The sequence below is a fragment of the Camellia sinensis genome, chromosome 6 (assembly GCF_055761805.1).
Source record: "Camellia sinensis isolate YWXY chromosome 6, ASM5576180v1, whole genome shotgun sequence".
Taxonomy (NCBI): Eukaryota; Viridiplantae; Streptophyta; class Magnoliopsida; order Ericales; family Theaceae; genus Camellia; species Camellia sinensis.
The window spans coordinates 4,863,618-4,888,328 of record NC_138966.1 but is presented as its reverse complement, the minus strand read 5'-3'; the positions used below and the strand labels follow the sequence as shown (position 1 = coordinate 4,888,328).

Sequence of the window (24,711 nt, the reverse complement as noted above, 5' to 3'; positions counted from 1 at the left end):
AAGATTTATGTGAGATTGTCAAAGCTAGAATAACTTTGCGGGTTAAGGCATCCCCAGCCAAAGTGGATTTTTCTATTAATGATGTAGTCTTTAACTTGCAGCAGGTCCAGTTCTGTATTAGGAATGGGAGTTGATTCTGCAGCAGTTATCTGTGCTGGTCTACTGGTGTAGTTTATTGGCTGCAAGTAATCTGCTGGCGTAGTTTATTGAGTTTAGTTCTCTGGGTGTTCCTGCTGGAGTGTGTCTTTGCCTGGTTAGTTTGGGCGCTGTTTGGTGCTAGTTTTGTGTAGGAAGAGGAGGGCTGCAAGTCTTGGTGATTGATTTGGTGGACTGCTCTGGTGGTTCCCATAGTGCTAGTTGATGAGGAGTGTTTTTGGTACATTAGCCCATAACTGGTATGATGGTGCTGGTCTGAATTTGCTAATAGGTCTGTGTTTTGGATTCTAGTGTCTTGTTTCCTCATCGGTGGATTGCTAATCTGTCATGTTGACTGCCATGGTGATGTTGGGTTGTTATGTTGGGCTGCTTTGTTGGGCTGGTATATGGTCATGGTCTGAATTGTTATAGCAACTGCTAGATTGTGCTCTTGTTGTAGGGAAGGCTATCAGTTTTGTGCCTTCTATGCTCATATGTTGATTGCTGAACTAATAAGGTGATTGCCAAGGTGACTGCCAGTCTAAAACTGATCTGCTTTGTGTTTGCTGTGCTAAAACTGATCTGGAGGTCTGGATAAAATCTGGTGGTCTGCATCAGAGGAGTGGTTAGGTGTATTGTTTGTCTTCACCTGCTGGTTTTGCTTGTTGGTTCTGTTTTTGGTTGATTGGCAGTGTTTGTTAGGCGAAGTCCAGGCCAACAGAGGTTTAATGCTTGTTTGTCATGTGTGTTTGTGTATTGGAAAACAATGGTGTGCATCATAATGGAGGAGACATTGAGTATGATGGTGTTTGCAGTTGTGCTCATGTCTGCCTAGATGAAGTTTGATGTTGGGCTCAGCGGTGCAGTACTCAGTTTTAGCTATAGAGATTAACTCAGATGAAGGTGCTGCAGTTGTGCTGTTGCAGCCCAGCTGCTGCAGTTGTGCTGGCTTGAATACTAAGGTCTTATATTGCCTTACATGCCTGGGATTGCTATGCTCTTAGGTGCTAGCAATGGTAGGATGGCTGTGTTGGTTAGTTTGGGTTGGTCTGTCTCAGAGGAGTGTCTGAGTTTTGCTGTGTTGGTTGGTTGGTTGGTTTGTCTTTTCGTTGGTCTCTCACCAACTCTGTGGGTGCTAGCAAATGATAGGATGAGCTTTTTGGTGCTAATCTAGTTGGGATGATTTAGCTCATTGTGATGCTATTGCACTTTCTTTTTTCTTCATTGATGTAATTTTCCTTGTACGTTGTACTTGTTTATTTCGTCAATAAAGTTTCTTTTTTGCTGATAAAAAAAAAATGTAGATCAGTATGCATAGTTGAATTGTTCTGTCAATTGTTTCACAGGTTGTGTTAGGATATGAAGTCAGGAAGGAGGGTGCTCCCCACAATTGTCTAGATGATGCAACTGCTGCAATGAAACTAGTTCTGGCCAAGATAGAGTCTGGATTTGGCAATGCTGTACCGCGAGTTCGTGAGGGTGTGAGTTTCGAAATTTAAGTCCTGCTTGCTTCCAAACGAATATAAGAATGTCAATTCATTGTATCTTTGACCTTGTAGGTGCCTGAGATAAAAAAGACAAAGCTACTTCTCCATAGGATACCAGTCAATGTGCCTGGTGAAGAATTACATAAAATTATTCCTGGAGACTTTACAATTGAGATCAGGGTCAGAATATCTATAACCGTTGTTTTAATTTATTGTTTGGATGAGCTTGATTAGTGGAACCCGGTAATACGTATTCCATGCATGTTACCTTGCCCATATGTTGGGACTATTGTTTATGTTCCTGCAAAGACCTCAGTACTATGCATTAGAAATTGATCCTGGGATTAGGATATCTCTTGACTGGGAAATATTGTTGACCTATTGCGAGATTTTCATTGCAATGAACTGCACAATGATAGCATTGGGTCTGTACTAAGGTTGTGTTGGCTAGGTGAATCAACCTTTCCTCATAATCGAGAAGCGGAATTAGCCCTTGGGCAACTTGAGAGATTCTGCTTATTTACCTTTCTTCATAAGCTGATTTAAGCAGAAGTTCCATGTATAAATTGGAGCAAACATGCAAGAATAATTTAAGCTAAAAGTTACCTGTTTTAAGCTGTACCAAATAGCTACATTGAACTACTTAAAGATTTTGATTTAATGTTTAGGGGCTTTGATAGTTTGCCCCTAAAAAGATGCTTAAAAGTGTAGTTGCCCCCCTAAAATATTTATTTGAACAATTTGTTCTTTGAAAATGTTTAAAACTACAATTGGCCCTCTAAAACTTCCCTTAGTTAGGGGGACATTACTACAGTTGATTTAAATTTAGTGGCAATTTGCTTCAATTAATCATTTAGGGGGTCAATTGCACCTTGAACATTTTCTAGGGACAATTTGCTCAAATTGATCTTTTGAGAGACCAAATCACACTTGAGCATACAGTTGTTAAAAGCTCTTAATTTAATTTAATTTTTTTGCGGCATCATTATGTGAACTGACAAGAAATTGACAATGTAAGAATAATTCTCAAGGATGAGATCTTTCTTGCCCAAAGGGTGGCCCATATCCTACAAATATTTGAAAAAATAGATGGTGGGCCAGCAACTTTTGCACTGACCATAACTTAACTTAGACGAACAATAATATTTGTTCCATACATCATGAAACGTGTCATAAGGTAATTGCTTATGCAAAATGTGAATATTGAGCTTGAAGGGAAAGGTCGATTTTGTTTTTGGATAAACATCCAATTAAGTTCTTTTAATGATGTTATGAACTTATGACAGCATAAGGTAATGTATGCAACACAATGACACACACACACACACACACACACACACTTACTCTCTCTCTCTCTCTCTTAATATTAAAATTTAAGTATATTGTAGGCTCTTTTTTTCCCTGTTCATTATTGAAAGGCTGACGTGGTGAATGATTTGGTGGCAGCCCAACAAAAAGGCTGGAGGAAAGAAGTATTTTGCCTTTGCCAATTTTAAGAATGAAGAAGAGGCAGATCAAGCATTTGAAAATATCGATGGATACCGAGAAAAGGTATTTCCCGGATGAGAATTTCTCTATATCTTGCATAACTTCTACTATCTGGAAAAGATGGCCCGTGTACGTAGCTATATGTATATCCTTACTTTCCCTTGAAAGCAACAACTGAAGCTAACCCTGATGTCACATAGCTTTGCTAGTTTAGCATTAAAACTTCATCTCATCTCTAACACAAAGGTATTCTTCTTTGTTTAGGTGTGAAAACCTAATACTCCTGTAACTAGTGCCTTTGGCCTGTAATTCATTAGTGCCATCTCTATACAACATTTTCTTGTGATTTTTATTGATAAACTATCTCATGCATAGGAATTAAATTTTGAATTTTGTTGATGCCTTGTGTTAGGACTCGTATGGACTACCACATAAATGCGTTTCATTCCAATATGATTCTGGATCGATTGATAGCTTTTGTGTTCGTAAAATGACAAGTGGGGATGTTCTTGGCCAAGTTTCATCGAGGAAAAGATCATTCCAAGTTGAGGAGACCACCACAGGCGAGTCCAAGAAGTTGAAGTCATGTTAGGAAGCTGGAGAGCAGACTAAGGCAGGGTCAAACCTTTGTGATGGTCACTTGAAGGAGATTGAAAGACTGAAGCAAGAACTGAGACAGAGGGATGAGGAAAACTCTGACTTGAACAAGATCATAGTTGCTCTTACAAGGAAACAAGGACTTTTCTCTACAGTGTTGGATGCTTAAAGGAGTGCCTTTTAATTGTTGGCATTTTTGGCGGTTGGCAGGTGAGTTTGGCGGGAGAGTAACCCAGGGATGGTGATTATGACTCTGCTGCTGAATTTTAAATGAGATTCGGAGGGATAAAATGTAGTGGTTGTGGTTGGATGTGCTTGCATTGGTGGCATGGCATCATTTTGGGTATGACTTTACTGCTTGTGTTTGGAATTTTTGGTGCTGATGGAACCAAAGGGTCTTTGCTACTAACACTCCGTGCCAAGAAGCATGCCATTAACTATTTCATATTTTTTTATTTTTTATTTTTGGTGAAATCTCTATTTGTTTGAGCTATGGGGATTCCGTCTAGTATAGAATAGCAGTATGAACTGATAGTCCTAGTGTTAGGATGTACTGTTTAATTATTTTGATGATTATGGAAACTTCTAGAATTTTCTGGCAGCTTGTTCAAGTCATGGTTAATTGCCCATCGTTCTGCTCGTGTTTTAACAAATGGTTATGCGATAAGTCCAGTGGATAAATATTTGGAGACCTTAATTTGTGTCATTCATCATTTTGTGTTGATCTTATCCTTCCAGCAAGATTGAACGGTAATGACATCAGTGTTTTTTCAGTTCTTATGTTATTATGAGTTGTATGAGAAAATTAATTTTCTTGCAAATTTCATTTTCCTACAAAACAAATTTAGAGTTTTTTATTTTTATTTATTTATTTTTTTCATCTTAACCGAGCCAACATAGTAGTACAAGCAGCAGAAGCCTCTGAGTTTTCACTACAGAACTTTCAGAACAAATTTTTAATACAGTGAAATAGTTGGGTGTAGGGTCAAACTATTATGATCTATGCTAACTTGCAAAGGAGAGAGTCAATGTGACCAAAAAATATAAATGAATTCAATAGATTCAATGAAAATACTTTCCCACCTAAAGCAGGAAGAAAAAAGAAACAAAAGTGAAAAATTGTTTCCCAATTGTTCAACTACGAGAGTTTGGAACACAAATGTACTCACCAGATGAATCTCAATGGTACTTCACTCTTCCAAAATCTTCATCATCTCCAAAAGTAAAAACAGAAGCATCAGCTGCAATTGCTTTGATGTCGTCACTCATCCTTCCCGACTCCAATCTCCCAGCCCCATCAATTTTTGCTTCATTGGACACATTACTCTGCCTGGACTCCTTGCTGAGTGACAGAGCCATCATTTGATGATCCACTCTTGGGCCAGATTCAAGATGTGCAGGAGGTCCAGCTCCAGAGTCTGCTCGAGCTTGACTACTTTTTGAAGACACGGTTTCCTCTCCATCACTGTCAGAGAATACATCATCATCAATGTCTTGGTTTTCAGAAACATTACTTTGATCGGGAGGAGTGGCCACTCCATCACTTGACGAAGGAGAATTTCCCACTCTTCCGTCAGATCCTTTGCTCGGCTATTCAGCTTTTTTCTTTATTGGAATAGAACCGTCGTAGTCTATCATTACGATTTGAAGTTGGAATCCCGGGGAAGGAATTTTCGTTTGCAAAACACAATCAGTGAACCTTGGATCTGAGTGAATAAAAGCTAAAATGCAAGTGACAAGAGGGAGAAAAGATCTACTGTTAATACGTCTACTTCTCTCACATTTAAACAATACATATAAAGAAGAAAAAACTTCACAGATATGTTGTGGAAAATATCATAATGGATCATGAACTGAAAGTGTCACAACATGAAGGGTGCACTATTTACCTTGTCAAACCCATCAAGATCCAAATCGTATATCACAATTCTATTTTCCATCATTGTTGTATTCAACCAACTGAAAGAATAAAAATTAAAAAGAAAAAATGAATGAATGAAATGTAAAATCTGCATTCCTAGTAAAAATAGAGGCCTTGGAAAGAACCTAATGGTTTGCATATCAATTTCTTCTGACAAAGAGAGCAATATTCATAGTGACACTTGAAATGACTAGGGAAAATCTGCATGCTCATTCATTGGTGGACAAAGTTGATAAATGAACCTAAAGATTTATCTTTCCTTGGCATTCTAGGCATATCTGGATCGAAATTATATGCTATTTATGGTTAAGAATGCAAGTAACGGAAACAAAAGAAGAAAGAAGGTCTAGAGGCCAGTAGAAATCTCCTTGACAGTCATGAAAATGGAGCTTGAAATCCCCACTCAACTCTGTCAGACCAGGTTCCCCTGGTAGAGCAAAGACCACAATCCCTTTTTTTTGGTGCACGGATCCAAAAATCTTCCGGCTGCAAAAATGAAACATATGTATAAGTTGGGACACATGATGATACATTACTACAAAGATATTAACAAATGAATCCAAAAATTCACTCACTATGAAAAAAAAAATGGAATTGAAAGAATATTTACCATTAGATCCTTCATTTTTGGATGTTTTTTCGTTGAGAATAGAATTCTTGTATAGTAGTGAAAATGTGTATGTATGAGATAGCCACATAGGAAAAGAAGAAGAAGAAGAAGAAGAAGAAGAAGAAGAAGAAGAAGAAGAAGAAGAAGAAGAAGAAAAAGAAGAAGAAGTAGTGAAATAGTAAAAATGGCATATTGTGAATAGCCTTTTTAACAGTGACATCAGCGTTCAAATTTCTTAAGTAGACTTTTAGTTTATTTTTAGTTTCTTTTCAGTAAAAATCCAAAAAGAAAAACAAAAAAACACATCAAAACTAGAATGACAACTAAACTCGGATTTTAAGCCAATGAAACTCTTATTTCAAAGATAAATCTCATCTCACCTTCAAGCTTAACAACAACAAATCATGCATTCACAAGACAACTTTGAAAAAGTGACATATAAAATAAGAGAAAAGTTAGGGATCATGAAATTTTTTTCATGAAAATGATGGCAAAGTGTAGGTACATAAAACGGTCTAGGCTTCAAAAAGTTCCCCAATAAATAGTCAAACTCAGCCTTTCAGGACATAGCCAACAAAAAAAGTGCATTAGTTTCAAAGCTGTCTCTAATTCATTAGCCTAAAATATCTCTCCCTAAATCCTAGTGTGGACTCCAAGTTGAATAAAAATAATTCCAGTTCTTTATTTATTTATTAAATAAATAATAAATAACTGAACTCTCTTTCGTCTCCATATATTGATCTACCATGTCACCCCTATACTTGAACATAACTACGTACAAATCAAGTGCCTAGGGAAAGACAAGAGCAAAAAACAGTAGTAAAAAGCTCTTGAAAACAAATATGTAAACAACAATGGCGAAATAAATTATGACAACTTGTTGGATTGTAGCCAAAGCAACACAAAGGCACCCAAAGTGAAATTTGCCAACTGATAATGAACCTATAAAATAAATGTAAGACTAATTATTTCTTTAGATTCAAATGTCAATGGCACTTGGGAAGAAAAGAATGAGTAGGAAGGGGTGTCATGGATTACCGTTATGACCTGTTATAGTGATGGAAGGCCTAATCCAGTATGGGCAGTTGACGAGCCGAAATCCCTTAAGCATTCACCTACGAAGAGTAACTTTAGTACATTCTCAAAGATCAAAATGACATATTTAGGGAAAGATTATTAGAAGAGTACCTACGTCCAGGTTGATTTACACCATTGAAGTATGTTAAAAGGCGCTCAAAGTACTTTACATTTCTCTGGAAAAATAAAAAAATATGAGAAGTAATTAAAGAAATGTAATGTAATTACAAGATTCGATCAAAGTAGTTGACTAACAATTTGGCTTGGAAGAATTAGACCTTTCCATCTAGGCATCGTTTCTGGTTATAGTACTCAATGCACTCCTCAGCTGTTGGGAAGAACTGTAGAAGGAAGCAAAACAGGGTAATAACAATGTTATAAAAATGGTGACACATAGAACCACTACGAATAACAATTTTCCATCTAAACACAAAGAACAACACTTCATGCTTTTGACTTCTAAATCTCACCTTAAGAAAGAGGAGGAGGCTAGAGATCATTAATCCTGTCCTTGCCATACCGGCTTTACAATGAACAACTACAACATTCAGAATGTCCTTCTTTAGCCATGTGTAAGCACTTTGACAAAACAGAGTTATGAGTTCAATCGGGGGGCAATTATGCACCAATATGAGGATCTAGTTTCCAATAATATGCAAAAATCTTCAATTTCATATATATATATATATATAAGAAGGGAATCAAACACTTCTTATGGAACTGGAAAACTTGATACAAATGCTTCAAAAAGAAATTTAATGTGCACTGCACGAGATAACAAGCTGCAACATAATCAGATCAGTATTCAACTAAAATTTGGAGCTCTAGGATTAACCACTATTGATATTTAGTTAAGGCTACAATTAGTTTTGAATACAGTGAAAATGCTCAAAAGACAAATGATGGTGAAAATCGCACCTTCCCTTCAAATAATGAAGCATCGTACAATCTCTTCGAACAAAGATTGTATACTTTGTATTTTCCCTACATATAAAAGGTTAATTGCAGATATCAGGAATTCCGAGTAAATAACAAATGATATATGCAGTGAAAACGAGCCCACAAACATCAAAAAGCACATTCATTCGAATGGCATTTTCCACTGAAGATAGAAAGGCGTATTGACCATGACATCATGTAGCAGCAGGCTGAGGAAGTAGAAAGATCAAAAATACCAAATGCAATAAAACCACAGATCCATCCAAGAAATTCAGGACCATATCCATAACAATATTATGAACTTGAGGAACACCCTTGGTCACAAACAACCCTTCTATAATTGTCACAAGAATCCTAACCCAAAGTCAAATAATGTCAAAACGTACTACTTTCGAATTCAAATTTAGATGTTTACCTTATGATGAGTTTCAAAAAACTTGATCACTTCTTCCATGTGATTGCAATAGAAACCCCGCATCAAATTTCTAAGACAGTATTAATATAAATTTATATACTTGTCAATAATCAGATTTGTGGTAGCCAAATAAAAGCAGACGCAGATAGGCAGTGTATATTTTCCCAATTAGTGTATAGTATGCATACGGCCCCGCCCCTAATGTTTCAGATGCCGAATAAGTCGAGCAGGGGGCCGATTAAAAGTTGGAATACGGCATAATGGGGGGGCCGAGTGAATAAGTACATGACAGATCAAGAGCGGGCCCTACCTAGAAGACCAGGAGCGTATATAAATAGAAGAACGACGAACAAGAAGAGGTATGTGAGAATTAGTACGCTTAACTTAAGACACATGCAATCTAGAGACCATACACTGACTTATCTGTCGGAGTGCTAATTCCGGCACCCCGACCGGAGTGTTCATTCTTTTTCAGGCTACAAGCTTAGGATCTCGAGCGTCCCATTGGATCCAAAGAGAATTTCCAAATTACCTTTCCTACAATTGGCGCTGTCTGTGGGAATACTCAAATACATCCATGGCAGGCATAACAGAAGACCCTCCGACAGTCACTGACGAGACCACACAGAGAGACAACCTCACTCCAACAAACATTCTTGGATCAGAGACTATCGTCGCAAGACGCACCTTGAACTTCGACTCACCCTCTACTTCAGCGCATGAGACAATACAAACGATCATGGAACAAGCAAAGCCAAATGAACAGAGGTTGGAGAACATGATCGCTGAGAACGAACGTCTCCGTCAGGATTTGGCCTTAGAAGTGGCGAAGTCCAAACAAGCTGTACACCAAGATCCGGAACGACCTCTGAGGGCAGGTGGTCGACGACCTCGAGCCTGACAACATGACACTGATAGCAACTTTGACTCATTATCCCCGGAGCCCAAGAAGAAGGGACGACCCGAAACTACCAATTCCTCTGAAGAGAGTCCACGTATAAGGCATAAGCGAAGACAAAATGGTTCAGACGAATAGGACCAGCACGATCCCTTTGTGCGTCGGATCGCAAAGGCAGTACTACCCAAGAAGTTCAAAGCCCCGTCGTTCAACTTGTACGACAGGAAATCAGACCCCAATGATCATATCCGTCATTATAAGCAAGCCATGACGCTGCATGCAGACGACGAGGCTCTCGTGTGCAGAATATTTCGGAGCAATTTGGGGCCATTGGCCGTCAGATGGTATTATAAATTGGAGCTGGCGTCAATTAAGAGTTTCCATCAACTATAGAAATCCTTTCGGGCAAGATTTATCACCAACGAGGTCCATCTGAAGCAAGCTGACTCTCTCTGGGCAATGCAGATCCAGCTGGGAGAAACTTTATGAGCGTATTCGGCGCGCTACTGGGAATGTTTTAATCTTGTCGATGATGCTTGCAATGACTCCATGGCCATTACCGCCTTTAAAATGGGTTTGCATCCTGATAGTGCTCTCCGCAGTTCCTTGACTAGAAGACCCCCCAAAACTGCCTAGTCGTTGATGAAGAAGGTTGAGGAATACTACAAAGTGGAAGATGACGCCTTACGGGTTAAAGCCGGAAACATGGCCAACAAGACGGCCCCTTCTGAAATTGCTCAGCCGTTAAATTCTGTACCACCATAGAGCCCTGAACCACAGCATCGGGCTAAACGAGACAAGAGACAGGATTCTCGCTGATCAAGTGACCAATGCTCCCACCGAGCAAATGAACAACTGCAAGTCGATAGCAGGCGCACAAGGCGCGCAGACAAGAAACATACGGAGTTGTCAGAGCCAATCAGCTCGGTTATGTCCAAAGTCCAACACCTTCCGTTCTTCAAATGGCCGTCCAAAATGGTGGGACCTCCCGACACGAGAATACGGGATAGGCTGTGCGAGTATCACAAGGCTCATGGCCATGTTACTGAGAGTTGTTATGCATTGAAGGATCACTTGGAGGAATTGGTACAAGATGGTTGGCTACAACAGTACGTCCGAAAAGGCAACTCAACCAAAGCAATAGCCTTAAGACAGGATTCACCTCCACTCGGCGTGATCCACATGATATACAGCCTACCAATGTCATCCGTGGTGCATACGATTCAGTCGAATCCCGACCCTTAAATCAATTCACTCAGCTAAATGGCCCCATGAAGCTAGGAGCATTGCTTTCGATGATTCAGATTTGGCCGGAGTGACACTTCCCCACATCGATCCCTTGGTAATCGAGTTACACATAAACTGATTCACCGTTGAGCGTGAACTCATTGATCCGGGGAGCACATCAGAAGTTATGTATTACAAGACATTCACCAAACTCGGCTTCTCCGAATCGGATCTTTCTCCGGCTCCTTATCCACTATTCGGCTTCAATGCCAATCCAGAATACCCGTTGGGAAAAATCACATTACCCGTTCGAGCGGGCTCCCGAACAGTGGATGTGGAATTCTTGGTCGTCAAGCTGCCATCGCCGTATAATCTCATCATGGGGCGAACTTGGTTGCATAATATGCAGGCCGTGCGAAGCACCTATCATCAACTGTTACGCTTCCCGACAGAACGCGGCATTGAGCAAATCCGTGGCTCCCAAAAATCGGTACAGGCATGTTATCTCCTTGTTGGAAAGACACCAAAGGAGTTGCAAGTGAATTCTATTAAGGTGCCGGATCAGGAGAGCCTCGACGATGTTGGGTGGCTCCCAAGTGAAAAGGCCACGGAAGCCCTAGATCGAGTTGAATTGGACGGAAACCCAGACAGGTTCTTCTTGGTCGGCGCCTCCCAGAATCAAGCTGACAGACAACAGCTAATTTCCTTCCTGCTCGGCAACCTTGATGTATTTGCATGGACTCCATATGAGATACCGGGTGTAGATCCGTCTGTTTCACAGCACCGTTTAAATGTTGACCCTAAATGCAAGCCGATTATTCAGAAAATCCGGCAGTCAGCCGCAGAGCACACTGCCACCGTTGTTGAAGAGGTTGACCGGTTGCTTGACGCCGGGACAATCAGGGAAGTGACCTACCCTACATGGCTCTCGAATACTGTGGTAGTGAAGAAGAAAAATGGGACTAGGGAGTTTGCGTTGATTTCATGAACCTAAACAAAGCCTGCCCCAATGATTGTTTTCCTCTCCCCAAAATAGACCAACTTGTAGATGTGATGGCACGCCATCAGTGTATGAGCTTCTTCGATGCTTATAGAGGCTACCATCAAATTGCCATGCATCCGGAGGGCCAAGAAAAAACTGCATTCCTCACCCCAAGAGGAACCTATTGTTATAAGGTTATGCCTTTTGGGCTGAAGAATGCAGGGGCAACTTACCAAAGACTAGTCACTACCATGTTCAAGGAGCAACTCGGCCACACTATGGAAGTGTACATTGACAATATGGTGGTCAAGTCCAAAGAAGAGCAAACTCATCTAGCCGATCTAGAAGAAACATTGAACATTTTACACAAATACAAAATGAAGCTGAACGCTTCCAAATGTGAGTTTGGGATCGCCTCTGGCAAATTCTTGGGTTACATTGTCAACCACCGAGGAATCGAAGCCAACCCGAGGCAAATCACAGCAATCTTGGAGCTCGGCTTCCCTCGTTCAGTGAAAGAGGTTCAAAAGTTGATGGGGATGGCCACCGCACTCAATAGGTTCATTAGTTGGTCCACAGATCGCTGCCGACAATTCTTTCATACACTACGGCAGGGCAAGGCTTTTGAATGAACCACTGACTGTGAAGCTGCTTTCAACGGCCTCAAGACGTACCTCCGATCAGTTCCACTCTTGACAACACCTTCGGCAGGTGACCCGCTCATTTTGTATCTGGCAGTTTCCGACCGGGCCGTCAGTGCCATACTGATAAAGGAAAAGCTAGGGGAGCAACGGCCAGTGTATTATGTGAGCAATGCAATGGTTGATGCCGAAACACGCTACCTTTTGTTGGAAAAACTCATTCTGGCCCTTATCATGGCAGCAAGAAAGTTGATGCATTACTTTCAGGGGCATACCATCAGGGTACTAATGGACCACCCCCTCCGGTCGGTACTCCGTAGTGCAGAAGCATCAGGGCATGTTTCAAAGTGGGCTCTTGAACTCGGCCAGTACGATATTCAGTTTCTACCTAGAACCTCAATCAAGGGATAGGTGCTTGCCGACTTTGTGGCCGAATTCACTGGGGGTCATGCTGACTTCAAGTCTGATGAAATTCGACCTAAGCCGAACTGGAGAATTTATGTTAGGGACATTTGGCTGTTGTACTGTGATGGATCATCCAATCAACGGGGCAGTGGAGTTGGAGTAGTAATCATGGCTCGCGACGGCGTAATAATTGAGCAGGCTGTCAGACTTGGCTTCGAAGCATCAAATAACGAGGCCGAATACAAAGCCCTTCCACTCGGTTTGCAAAATGCACATCTTCTGGGTGCTCGGCGTTTGCTTGTATTTTGCGATTCAAAACTGGTGATCAATCAGCTAAAGGGGGAGTACGCGGCCAAAAATGACCCTATGGCGACTTACATGAAAACGGCTAACTCCTTGCTGGCAAAATTTGTCCATCATGAATTGAATCAAATAACACATGATCAGAACACACATGCAGATGCCCTGGCTTGCCTAGCCTCCGCCATTAACTCAGAGATTAAACGGACCATCGAAGTAGGTTTCATCCCAGAGCCGAGCATTGGCCCTATGGAGGAAGTCCAGGTCAATGTCATAGAGTCAGGACCGCGTTGGATGGACCCCATTGCTATATTCCTGTCTTCCGAACAGCTCCCAGCAGACAAGAAAGAAGTGCACAAGCTACGAAACAAAGCCCTGCGATACTACTTGGATCCACAAGGAAAGCCTTATAAAAAATCCCTTTCTGGTCCATACCTGGAATGCGTGCATCCGGACAAAGTCGAAGAGCTTTTGACTGAAATAAATGAAGGCAGTTGTGGCGCACATTCTGGCGGGCGCTCTTTGGTTCATCGAGCTGTGACATAAGGGTATTACTAGTCGACAATGAGAGCCGATGCTGAGTGTTATGGGAAAAAGTGCGAACAATGCCAGAAGTTCTCTCCTCTGATTCACCTGCCTGCTGAAGAGTTAAGCTCCATAACCAGCCCTTGGCCATTCGCTTAATGGGGACTTGACATCGTCGGACCGTTGCCTCGTGCCCCGAGTAACAAGCGATTTCTGATCGTTGCGACTGATTATTTCACGAAATGGGTAGAAACGGAGGTACTAACGCACATCCGAGATACCGACATAAAGAGTTTTGTATGGAGAAATATCATAACGCGGTTCGGCATTCCCAGAGCACTCATATCAGACAACGGCACCCAGTTTGATTGCGGAGTCTACCGGGAGCTTTGCAGCAAGTATGGTATTTGACCTACTTCTCCACCCCGGCTTATCCATAGAGTAATGGCCAAGCTGAAGACTCCAATAAAACCATTTTAGACGGCATCAAAAAGAGGCTGGAGAAGGCGAAAGGCCGATGGGTTGAAGAACTGCCGAGTGTATTATGGGCTCATCGTACAACACCGATACGGTCCACCGGGAAAACGCCGTTCGCTTTGTGCTTCAGAACACAAGCAATTATCCCCTTGGAGATCGGCCTCCCAACCTTGAAATCTAAAGTTTTTGATATGGGCCGAAACGATATGATGGTGGCTTTGGATTTGACTCTGATTGAAGAACGAAGAGACCGTGCCCTTGTTGCCATGGCACGGTACCAGCAGCAGCTTGCTAAGTCATATAACCAACGCGTTCAGCTACGCCGTTATGTACCAGGCGAATTGGTCCTAAAGAAAGTGCTTCCAGCTTCCAGGAAGCCGGCTGACGGAAAGTTAGGTACTAACTGGGACGACCCCTACCAGATCGACTCAATCGCGGGAACGGGGGCTTATCGGCTCGAAGACATGTTTGGCAGAAGTCTGCCACGGCCTTGGAATTCCACGCATTTATGTAAATTCTATCATTGACCCGACTTGTGGGGCATGATACTTGTTCTGAATGGTTCGCCATGTACATATTTCATTTTTGCAATGCAAAGTTTCTCGTTTTCTTATCGCGCAATTGAGTTCAAAAGCCTCCGGATTCGGAGCCCCATTGGTGCATGACACCTTTGGGCCGATTAAGCCTCCGGATTTGGAGCGGCCTTAGTGGATATCATGATTGGCCAAACTAAGTCTCCGAATTCGGAGCCCCATGGGTGCATGACACCTTTGGGCCGATTAAGCCTCCGGATTCGGAGCGCCCTTCGTGGATATCGCGATTGGCCAAGCTAAGTCTCCGAATTCGGAGCCCCATCCGTGTATGACACTTTTGGGCCGATTAAGCGCTTTTAGGTTCGGAGCGCCCTTCGTGGATATCACGATTGGCCAAACTAAGTCTCCGGATTCGGAGCCCCATGGGTGCATGACACTTTTGGGCCGATTAAGCCTCCGGATTCGGAGTGCCCTTCGTGGATATCACGATTGGCCAAACTAAGTCTCCGGATTTGGAGCCCCATGGGTGCATGAAACCTTTGGGCTGATTAAACCTCCGGATTCGGAGCGCCCTTCGTGGATATCACGATTGACCAAGCTACGTCTCCGAATTCGGAGCCCCATTCGTGCATGACACTTTTGGGCCGATTAAGCCTCCGGGTTCGAAGCGCCTTTCGTGGATATCACGATTGGCCAAACTAAGTCCCCGGATTCGGAGCCCCATGGGTGCATGATACTTTTGGGAGCCCCATCCATGCATGACACTTTTGGGCCGATTAAGCCTTCGGGTTCGGAGCGCCCTTCGTGGATATCACGATTGGCCAAACTAAGTCTCCAGATTCGGAGCCCCATGGATGCATGACACTTTTGGGCCGGTTAAGCCTCCGAAATCGGAACGCCCTTCATGGATATCACGATTGGCCAAACTAAGTCTTTGGATTCGGAGCCCCATGGGTGCATGACACCTTCGGGCCGATTAAGCCTCCGGTTTTGGAGCGCCATTCATGGATATCGCGATTGGCCAAGCTAAGTCTCCGAATGCAGGGCCCCATCTGTGCATGATACTTTTGGGCCGATTAAGCCTCCGGGTTCGGAGCGCCCTTCGTGGATATCATGATTGGCCAAACTAAGTCTCCGGATTCGGAGCCCCATGGGTGCATGACACTTTTGGGCTGATTAAGCCTCTGGATTCGGAGCTCCCTTCGTGGATATAGCGATTGGCCAAGCTAAGTCTCCGAATTCAGAGCCCCATTCGTGCATGACACTTTTGGGCCGATTAAGCCTCTGGATTGGGAGCTCCCTTCGTGGACATCCCCATTGGCCAAGCTAAGTCTCCGAATTCGGAGACCCATTCGTGCATGACGCGTTTGGGCCGAATAAGACTCCAGATTCGGAACGCCCTTCGCGGATATCACGATTGGCCAAGACAAATAGCCTTCGAACTCTGAGCCCCATTCGTACATAACATGTTTGGGCTGAATAAGACTCCGAATTCAGAGCACCCTTCATGACGAAATTTAAAGCATACAAACATTCAAAAGGAAATGCTTTGTTAAGTTGACTTGGCAAAAACCGTATATACAAGTTAAAGCATACAAACATTCAAAATGAAATGCTTAATTAAGTTGAGTCGGCGCAAACCATATAAACAAATTAAAACATGCAAGCATTCAAAACGAAGTCAGTTCTTAAATCAATTGATTTCACAAAGTGTATTAATACAAGTTGAAATACTCTAACATTTGAAACAGAGCGTCTTATTAATTTAGAAAATAAATACATAATTCGCACTTAATCTACATATGATCATTACAAGGTCTGCCTTTATTCGGCGGTTTCCTCATCATCACTCTTCTCAACTTCGAAAGTTAAAAAGGGGAAATCATCTTGCTGGTACAGCGGCGATGCCAAATTCACACCTGCTGCCTGGAGAGCCTCAGCTTCCTGAAGTGCCTTGATCCAACCGTGCTTAAATCCACGATTTTCACATCGGCAAACTTCCTCGGTGAGTTTCTCCTTGGTCTTCTCTATTCCGACCTTTCGACCATCATGAAAGCCTTTTTCATTGGCCGTGGACCTCGCAGTCTCAATCGCAAACATGCTAGCCGTGTTCCGATCGGCAATGGCATGGCTTATTAGCCTCTGGGTCGCCCTCTCTTCCACAACCGGGTTAGGATGGCTGGCTGATTGAGACTCGGCAAACTTGATTTTCCTTAGTTCACACTCGGCCTTCTCCGCGCGAGCTTCTAAGTTCCGAATGCGCTAATCTCTCTGTTCTATATCCTGCCGAGCGGCGCAAAGACGCATGCTGATTCATAAGCGGTGTACAGCCCCTTCATCGCCCCATGAACGCCTTCACGAAACACTTAGAAATCCTACCGACCTACCATCGAATGCTGGACTTCGGGTGGAAAAATTTGTCGAGCGAACTCGACTGCCACATTTGGATCACGAACGATTGAATCCGCCTCTATCATTGGTCTATTCTCCACAAAGATCGCAAAACTCAACGGGCATGGTGTCGCATCGGATTCCCTTCCAGAACGGGGTTGAGGAGATCTGCCCCGTGGCTGCTTGTCCCTCCTAGGCGACCTACTTCGACGATGAGGAGATTGGCGTCTCTCTCGATCCCTCGAAGTCCTACTTCCCGTGCGCATAGGTTCGCTACTTTGATTCATATCTCCTTCCAGCTCAGCTAATGTTCTCGCCTCTCCTCTGCTGTAGAAGAAAAGTCTATTTGACATCCACACTTGTTTAACCTTCCTCAACGAACTAGACTGAATTTCTAACTCTGAGCATATAAATAGGACCTTCATGCACGAAGTACACGCCCCATTTATTCCCTACGGGGGCAGCATCTCCGAGGTGATCTCATTAATATTAAAACCTTAATAGCCCGCCGCCGATTGAGTCATGTGCCCCAACCGCCCCATGAACATCTGTTATTTGGCGTTCTAGTTCATGAACCAGTTGGGGCAAGGGAAAATTCACCAATAAAGTTGACTTAAGTGTCCCAGCTGCTACATGAATCGATTTATCAATACAATATTCATGAGTCCATTTTATTCGGCTTTCCAGTTCATGAACTACCTGGGCAAGGGCAGATTCATTAATCTAATCGGCGTATTTGCCCCAGCCGCCCCATGAACCTCTATTATTCGGCGTTCTAGTTCATGAACCAGTTGGGGCAAGGGCAGATTCGTCAATCGAGTCGGCTTAAGTGCCCCAGCCGCTCCATGAAATGATTTATCAGTACAATATTCATGAGTCCATTTTGTTCGGCTTTCCAGTTCATGAACCAGGTGGGCAAGGGCAGATTCGTCAATCTAATCGGCGTATTTGCCCCAACCGCCCCATGAACCTCTGTTATTCGGCGTTCTAGTTCATGAACCAGCTGGGGCAAGGGCAGATTCGTCAATCGAGTCGGCTTAAGTGCCCCAGCCGTTCCATGAAACGATTTATTAGTACAATATTCATGAGTCCATTTTATTCAGCTTTCCAGTTCATGAACCAGCTGGGGTAAGGGCAGATTCATCAATCTAATCGGCTTATGTACCCCAGTCGCCCTATGAACTGATCTATTAGCACCTCATGAATTCATTTTTATAGAAATTCATCAATCAAATTCATTAATAAAATCGGCTAATAAGTTTGCCGTCTCACGTAGTCTTGACATTTTGTTCTAACTGCTGATTCTTTTAATTATGTACTCATATAACAAACAGTATAAGCAATAACTTGAGAGCATAGAAAATTTTCATTTATAAATTGGACGCTAACAGCGGACATTTTACACATGAAAATCAGTTGACATCCAAAAAAGATGAAAATCTACTAACAAAAAACATTGCATCTAAGATGCCTACCAAAAACGAAAATATGCCTTGATCATTCCTCAGGGTCAGACGCCAGCGGGTCAACGTCCACCTGCTCGTACGGAATCAGTTGTGCCAATGTCACATTCGCAGCAGCGAGGGTTTTGACCCAGCCGTGTTTGAAACCCTGATTCTCAAACTTCAGCACTTCATGTGCATAGCTTTCCAAGGCGGCCTCTTGCCCAGCTTGGAACGCTTTGGAAATCTCGGAGTCAGCCTTTTCCCTTGCCTTCTTCGATTCCTCCAAGTCGGCTTCCAGCTTTGTGACTGCCTCTTGGGCTAACTTAAGCACCTCCTCTCCGGCCTTTGCCTTTTCCTCGATGGCAAGCCTTAATTGATCGAAATTTCTAGCTCGCTCGGCCTCCGAGTTGGCTCTGGCGCGTTCCACCGCCACTTGCGCTACCTCATAATCAGCCCTTTGAGAGACTGCCACAACCTTGTTCTGTTCATTTTCAATTTCAGCTTTAAATAGGCCGATCTGTTCTATGGCGTCGTGTTGACGGCGGCCCATCTCGGCTATCCTGCCCACCGCCTACAAAACAAAGAAACAGCTAACAAATAATTAGAAAAATATTTACAAGCGCGCATGCGTGAAGATGGAAGATTGCAGATAACACAAGTAACGTACCGATATGGCCGACTGAGCGGCCAAAGCAATTAACATTAGATTTGGCTCCACTCGAAATACGGCTCTATCGACCGGCAGGGATGTCGAGGAGGCCATGCTCAAGACCACAGCTGGGTCCCTCAAAGCCGAGGAGTCTGAGGAAATCGGCATATTTCTGACCCTTGGTTGAATCGTGAATGGAAGGACCAAATCCAACTCCTCAACTCGGGCCGTTTATCGCTTTGGTCATTTTCATGCTCGGCCTCTCGATCGGTGGGGCACTTTTCGCCCCTTTGATCACCTTCGTTGGCCTACCCCACCTGCTCCATCTCGGCCATTTCAGGGTGAGCCGTCTCTTCGGTAGTAACCAGAGGAGTAGACTCAGCGACCATGGCCGGTGTAGACTCAGCGATTGCGGCAGGTGGAGTTTCCGATCGGACGGCCTCGGCCTCCACCTGGCGGCCATCCTCTCAGCGTTCTTCTTCCGCGCAAGTTGCGAAAGTGATTCCCCATCCATATCCTCTGGATAAGCGCCAGGAAGATCTCCTAAGTTTGTAAAAATGTCCTCAAAGACGTCCCCTCTGCCGGACGTGGATGGAGGGTCTGAAAAATTCAGCCCAGCCTCCTTAAACGCCGAATTGAGGGCTTTGTCTACCTCGGTTCCCGATTGGTACGGCTCCTCGGCGATCTGATCGGCTACTTGTTCTTCTGCATGTTCCGAATCAGAGGCTTCTAAACCGATCTCCTTCAGACTTTTAAAGCTGGGGAAGATGAGGGCTGTAAGATGATCTTCGCCTCTTGGAACTGGAATATGGTCTGCTGCCGAAAACGTTGCGTAGCGTCGTCGGCCAAAACCAACACTTTCTTCAACTCATTGCCTGCGCAAACAAAACGGTAAGTACATGAAAGGAGAGCCGAATACACATGCAAAAATATAAGCAACTAGAATGAGCTATATGGCCACCTAGATCGCCTTTTTGCCTTGGCACGGGATCTAGGCAATCTTCATCCTTGCTGAATTCACAGTTACCTTGAACAACGACCATCACGTCTTCAACACGCTTGCTAGAGCTGGCAAGCATGGTCACTAAATGATGATCGGTGTCCTTGGCCCTAAGAAAATAGTGTCCTAGACGGCCAGTGGACTTGGCTAAGACATAGCAATGCCGAATCGTAGGAATGCCTAAGTTAATCCTAAGACGACGGTTTAACTCTATGATCCCCATTATGATGCGAAAAAAATTCACGTTACGCTAGGAAGGGATTAGGCCCCAATGTCGAAAGACGACTCTAAAAAACGGATGAAGGGGAAAACGGATGCTGCCTTCAACAATCGATAGGAGAGGAAAGATGATTGTGCTCTTGTCGGTCCTCTGCATATCGGTGGTGATGGCTTCCACGAGTGACAGATGAACGTCATTGGGGATGGAACAATGGCGTCGGAAGCCGAAAATCCGATCCGAAAAAAGGAGTGCTTTCAAATTTTTTGCCATTGTAGCCGGTCTAAGGATTATGCAAAACTAATAGTAAACGAGAAAATGGTATTGAGAGTGAAAGAGAAGAGAACTTACACGGAGCGGAAGGGATAATGAGAGACAAAAGAGAGTTGCGGAGGTCGCGAGGTGGAGGAGTTTTACTAGAAGGCGAACAAAAAAATCTTGAGTATTCAAAGTATACATTCGAAGAGACAAAGTTTTAAACCATATTAAATGGAGGAAGTGTACGAAGAGGCGGGAACTTGTAATGATGACTAGAAAACATGTGCGTTCTGACACGCTTTGGAATGAGGTTAACCGCCGAATTTTTGACTTTTCAATATTGAAACCAAACACGCCGACTAAACAGAGTTAGTGGGGTGTTCGGGGGGCAATTGTGGTAGCCGAATAAAAGCAGACGCTGATAGGCAGTGTATATTTTCCCAATCAGTGTATAGTATGCATTCAGCCTCGCCCCTGACGTTTCAGATTCCGAATAAGTCGAGCAAGGGGCCGATTAAAAGTTGGAATACGGCATAATGGGGGGGGCCGAGTGAATAAGTACATGACAGATCAAGAGCGGGCCCTACCTAGAAGACCGGGAGCATATATAAAGAGAAGAACGACGACTTATCCGTCAGAGTGCTAATTCCGACACCCCGACCGGAGTGTTCATTCTTTTTCAGGCTACAAACTGAGGATCTCGAGCGTCCCATTGGATCCAAAGAGTATTTCCAAATTAACTGTCCCACAAGATTAAATCTGACATGAGCCATATTGTTTGTTTACCTCAAGAAATTCAAAAAACCCAGAGCTTATATCACCAGCAGGAAATCCCATAGAAATTATATTCTCAGTTATATAAGTCATATCTAGATCAAATCCTCCTTCCTGAAAACCAGGGCATTATCATGTTGGATCTCATCAGTGACATCTTAATTGAAAAGGAGTTATATTAAGCAAAGAAGTAATATAGACCGTTGAGAAAATGCATGAAATGATTAACTTTAATGTTATAATGCTATTTGATTACACAAAAATGACGAAACACCATTAAAAAAACAAAGAACTTAAAATCTTCAGAATTGAAAAATTTGAAGTATGCCATAAAATTTGTGGACAGAATCAATCTGTGACATCTTAATACCCAAAAATGTAATGTATGAAGCCAACAACAATGAAAGATCACATCTATTTCTAAGCATATTAAATGGCCATCATGTCAAAAATATTGGCTTGTTGTAAAGCTAATATCTTTAAAATGCTTGTAGAGCTTTGCTTACTAAGGTCAAAATCTTAGCTTACTGTTGGTTAAAGATAACAAACTGTACTGTAGCTTAAGATGAGTAAATGCTACATTTACTTTAATTCTGTATTGAGAATTTTTAAAGTGTTGTCCAGTCTTGAGGTCAATTTAAACAAGTGTTCCATTGTAAGGATTAATTTTGCTCAAGATAGATCGTGTGGGCTTGCAGGGCTGTTGGGGTAATTCCATATTTACCTATCAAGTATCTAGCCAACCAAGATGGTGGAATGCGGGATGCTAGAGTTGTTTCATCACTTGAAAGGGTAATTTATTTTGACAGTCATATGCTGGCAAAGCAAGATTGTTACTGACAATGACATGAGAAATTACTTCATTAGATACAATTTCAAAAAATATAATAGTTCTTTTGGGTTAAAGGATCACATATTTTTTTTTGTAACATTTCAGTTGGAAGTAGTTTTTCAATCAACTAATTTGTTTATAGATCAAAACAAGGTAAAGCCGACAGTAAGATCCAAGACAAGTTCCCATCATTATATATACATATATACACAAATAAAGATACAATTACCCATGTAAATAACACAAAATATTAAGCACGGATTACAGTCAACTATTCGAACAAGGTGACTGGTGATGAATACCTAAACAGTTCATGGGCATATATGAAACAGGAAGAGTAATTTTATTAATAAAAAATCTTAATTGAAGCTCAAAAAAAATATTTTATAATCTCAGCACTAGTGTCATTAGTAAGCTACCCGATATCTCCTTTTGTTTTAAGAGACAATATGGCGTGCCTTAACTTGAACCGCTTTCACTGCACTAAGAGAGGAGTCAACAAAACCTTTCTTCAATGATTCTAAAACACTTGATTGTGCAGTTGTTGAGGTGCCTTCAGCTCCCTCATTTTTTCCAGAAGCTTTTGCAGGTAAATGCAATCCCATACTACTGGCAAGATGAGCAAAGGTAGACTTCGCAACATTTCCAGTCTGTGAATCCTCTTGCCCTGGCTGTGGAAGTTTAATATTTTTGGCCCAAGATGAAATGCTAGAAGTAGGTAGCCTAGAAGATGAGCCATCTGCAGAACTATCTTGCCCAGAGATAGCTGGAGCAGAAGCTTTATCACCAGAGGCTTTACCATGATGCAGAGACGATGAATCAACAATTTCTGAATTCATTCTGCTAACAAAACATATGTGGTCTGAAAATTGGTCCAAATATGTCCAAATATGAGGCCCAATTAAATAGCAAGAAAACAGATCACTGTGCTCAAGTAGGAACTAGAAGTCCACTTGAAGTATAAATTAAAACTAAACATAGAAGAACTACAAATGTTATACCTGGTTCAGTAAAAATAAGAACTACATGTTTCATGTAGAAGATTATTTATGAGATCTGCATTGATCGCCATTACATAGAATGCAAGTTTAGTGGTTGATATTATTGCATGCCCCAAGTAACAAAATTATAGGTTGCCTTGTCCAAGACACACTGACACTAAAAGTATGTAGACATCTGTAGACACCCCATTTTTGAACGTCCTCAAGACTTGGACGTCACCGTTTGAACACTCGGTGATTATCCATGTTTGTGTTCGTCTTGAGTTCCCGGAAGTCTTGGTTGCGTGCCTCGCCTCAGGATCTCTCGACCGGACTGTTTCGTGTTTGGCTTTGGCACCAAACACTTGTGTTTTCGTCTTGAAGGGCGGGGAATGGCTTGTTGGCCATCCCCACATTCCATCGGCCTTCCCCTAGCGTCGCCGGCTATTTGTGAGTGCCACCGGCCATGATTTCTTAAACTCAATGGCCGGTCGGCACTGTATTTGGCCGGTCGGCACTTTATTTTGCCGGCGACCCATTTTGCTGGCCGGTGTGACTCCTTTGCACCCTTGAGGCGTGGTGCATGCCAGCTGTGCCAGCTGGAATGCACCATCACTCCTCCCCGTGCAGTTTTTGGCTGGTGTGAGCCTTTGAACCCCTTGGTTCCTTCTAGAAGGATGAACCCTTGGCTAAGCTTCTTGGAGAAGCTTGGCCAGCTGTTTTAGCTTCTCCAAGAAGCCTAGACTCCTTTGCACCCTTTGCCCCTTTCACTTGGCTTCTTGGAGAAGCCAAGAACCATTTGCTTAGGCTATATATAGAGCCCTCCTCCTCCATTGTAAAAGGTTGGGAGTTTTAAACCTAAAAACCACAGCTTATATACGTATATTTGCTAGATATATCATCTCTCTCTATATTTCCCTCTCTCTCCTCCCTTAGTGTGTGTTTGGTAGCCCAAAAGTGCATTTTTACCTTACTTTTGCACTAATACACACACCATTACACCTTGCCCCGAGATTGAGAGGCTTTGAGGGTTGATTCTTGAGGTTTTGGACTGATTTTGATCAGTAGAAGGTGGCTGGATCATCTGTTCTTCAAAGTTTCTTCAAGGGTAATCACTTTGCTTTAGTTTCCCCAAACTTGCACTAGGTTTTTACCTATCTTGCTTGCTGATTTAGGCTTTGTACATAACATAAAAAAGCTTATATTTTCATTCTTAAGAACTTTCATTAAGGGTGTTTTGTGGTTTGAGTTTAAACTCACCCTCTTAGGCCTTATTTGGCCCTTTTGGTGCTTCCTTTGTGAGGCTTTGTTTGCTTGAGTGTCTTAGTCTTCTCACCACTGAAAACCAGTGGATTTTCAGTGGTGAGGAAGGTGGTTTGAAGTCTTGTATAGGGGAGGGACACCCCTCTCCCTTCATTGCCTCATTTCCTTGCCTTTTAGCTTAAAGGGCAACATGCATGCTTGATTGATTTTGGCCCTTTTTCAGAGGTTTTTGGTTGTCTCTAGGT

The 24,711-nt window shown here is 42.7% G+C and overlaps 1 pseudogene; it reads right to left on the bottom strand.

Moving 5' to 3' along the window:
* Positions 1-4,590: 4,590 nt before the first annotated feature.
* LOC114289373 (phosphatidylinositol 3,4,5-trisphosphate 3-phosphatase and protein-tyrosine-phosphatase PTEN2A-like) lies at positions 4,591-23,062 on the bottom strand (annotated as a pseudogene).
* Positions 23,063-24,711: the final 1,649 nt, after the last annotated feature.